Genomic DNA, 3,137 nt, shown 5'->3' on the forward strand with positions numbered 1-3,137 from the left:
TGTGTCTGGGGGGGGCAATGTGTGCGAGAGAGGCCTAGAGATAATGTGTGTGCGGGAGACACGTAGGCACATATATGTGCGTATAGAGGGCTAGTAGAGACCATGCGTGTGTATATATGCATGTGAGAGAAATAGTGTTTTCCAACTGAGATTAGTGAAAAGAGTGGTACATAGTAGTCAAAAAGAGAGAGAGATACAGAGAGAGCATGTGCGTGAGACTACCCGACACCCCGAGAGAGATTGTGAGCATGTGTGAAAGAGAAATGCCGATGCATATAAAGTGTGTGCACTTATGCGGTAGATAGAGAGATATATAGCGCGTTTGTGTGAACGGGCCGAGGCATAGTGCATCTATGTGTAATAGGCGGTTCTACGCATTAAATTAAAATATAAATGGCATTATTATTTTTGGATGAGATCATGAATTTTGCAAATTGCGTATGGACGAAAATCGGTCTATCAGATACCCATACTCTATTGAATTGTAGCATGTGCATGTGTTTATTTCATATTATCAATCCATAGAGTGAGCGCGGTTTGAAATACAGGCAATGGATGCTTTTGCAATTCATATATAAACATTAATTAGTGCACTCCATGTTGTTAGTGTGAAGCACTTTATACATTTTTCACTTGCATGGATACATTCCAAATTGTTAGCTATGAAATAGAATACATGTCGAATTGAACATAAAGGGGGTTTCGAAGATTCAAATTCATAGGAAGTGCATTCGTCTATTTGAACCCGAGATAATGGCATTTGTAAATCAGATGTAAAAGGGGGCGTCAATCTTTGTTGTGCGTCTGAACATGCTATATATATTCATACGCATGTCTAACTTTTTTTTTGCAATCAAGGAGATTATATCTGGAACCATGCATGAACTGAGGTAAGTTCCATATTTTTTAATATAAACTCGTGTACAATGTATATTCAAATGTACCACCTCCATTACAAAATAATCGTAGCTTTAGGATTTTTAAGAGTAAAGATTTGTGAAGTTTGACAAATCCTGAATGTTCAATTCAAGAGAACCGAAAACGTTAATGCTTCTGCTCCCAAATATTGAACGAAGCGCCAAATAGGCCTCTGGTCACCCCAAACCGCGCGAGACTAATGTTTGGTGGTAGGAAATTACTGTCCTGACTCTGGCCCGTGTAGCCTATCGGCCCGATGTCCAAAGGTCTAAACCGGGGTAGGTTTGTAACTTCACCAAGACGCCAGTCTCAACCGCCTTCGAGAAGCATTCATGCGCCGTGGGCGCCTAAACACCCATGCGCTCGGCCGAAATCTATCCCGCCCACATTTGGGACACCTGAGATTACTGTCCTACCCCGAACCCGCAATATGTCCGAAATTTTAGATGGGAGCAAAGTTTGTAACTTTCCCCAAATTTCAAACAAGCGCGTCCCAAACCGAAACATTGTTCCCCCTTAGTTCCCCGCCTCCCTCCGTTTCCCCATTCATACTCCGTGGGCGCCAAAACGCCCTCTCCACCAGCCGCGAAACCCCAGCCTCCTCCGTCCTCCACCCCATAGCGCCCAATCCGCCGCCGCCCAACTCCATCACACCATAGCCGGTACCCTGACGTCGTCATCCAACGCAACTGAAACCGCAACGACCTCAAGGACTTAGCAGCTGAAGCCGAGGTAGAGCTACCTCCACGATGCCGACGCCGACGTGCGCCGTACCAGAACCACTCCGACCACGCCGTCCTGCGCCTCACTGCTGCCGCTCCACTATCGCAACCATCCACCGCACCGGAGCTGTTCCCGCTACGCCGTCGTTCGCCACCTCGGATCTGCTTCCCCGCCACCGACAGACGGCCACCGCACCACACTCAACAACTTGGCCATGGGTTCGTCCAAGGCTGCACCGTCCTCCACAACTTCTCGTTTCCGGCGAACCATAAGAAGATCGTTGGAAAAACTGAAGGAGGACACAACACTGCTAGCAAATAGGTACTCCTCTTCCCTTATTCGTGCAAACCTTACGTCTCTGCTCACACCGTATTTATCCCACAGAAGAAACTATTTGAGCGCTTCTTACTACATCTTCTTCGTGATACTAAATGCACAAGGTTTCCTCCCTTTACTATTTCACCTTTGCTAGAGGTCAGTAGCCCGCCTGGATTTCAATTCAGGGTCAGCCAAACCGCAATTAAAAGAAGCAGCACCCGGTTTGGCGCGCGGAGCACCTAGTCCGCCTGTTCGCCGGGGAAGCGGCGCATCGGTGTCTATCATAGGGGTGTGGGGCGCAGGAGCTGCTTGCGCCCGATCTAGAGGTCGGCGGGGCTTGAATGGATTGCCGGGGGCGGTGCCAAGCACGGCGGTGCGGTGAGGTCGAGGGGAGGGCGCAGGCTGGGGACTGGGCCGGTGGTCGCTGCCGTTTCGAGGAAGATCGTCAACACTGACTGGCTGGAGGTAGATGAAGGCGATCTGCCCGTTCTTTGTACATCGGACGGTGCAGAAAAAATGGACTGACCTATTTGTTTTCAGTCGAATGTTATTTTCATAGAATCCTGTAGTAATTTAGTGTGCCATGCATGTTGTAGAGCTATCATATGTCTCCCGTCATTTATTTCTCACCGACCTGCTATCTGCTACCTTTACACTATACTAATTGTGCACACACTTCACCCATACTCACACTATTGTTTTTTTATGCATGGGTATTTCAGACTCTGACACAGTGTTGATGAATGCTGAAAAGAAAAGAAAGAAGTCGCTCCAGTGTAATTCGAAGATAAGCACTAAGCGTTTCAGCGCTCTAAAGGATGCAGTGTCAGCAGTTGGAGACAGTAAACGTAGCTCTGCAGTTGATGATCTCAATTGCCACACACAACCATCCCAGGTGCTTGCTTTAACTTCGCGCTGTCAAATGTGGTTGCATGTTGCATATGGTGTCTAGCTTGTATTGCTTCCAATTTGGTTAAATTGCATATGCTCACTTTACACATTATACCTTTGATAATGACATGCCTTCCTGTTTTTCATACATACTACATATGTCTATTAACCATGTTCGTACATCAAACTATTGCTCTTTTGTATCCCTCGTCAATCACTTATGATGAGACAGTCACCCGGGTGGGTTACTGTGAGACGCCATACTCATTTAAAGAGAGCAGTGTCAT

Source organism: Triticum aestivum, chromosome 3D (assembly GCF_018294505.1).
Source record: "Triticum aestivum cultivar Chinese Spring chromosome 3D, IWGSC CS RefSeq v2.1, whole genome shotgun sequence".
In the NCBI taxonomy this organism is placed as follows: domain Eukaryota; kingdom Viridiplantae; phylum Streptophyta; class Magnoliopsida; order Poales; family Poaceae; genus Triticum; species Triticum aestivum.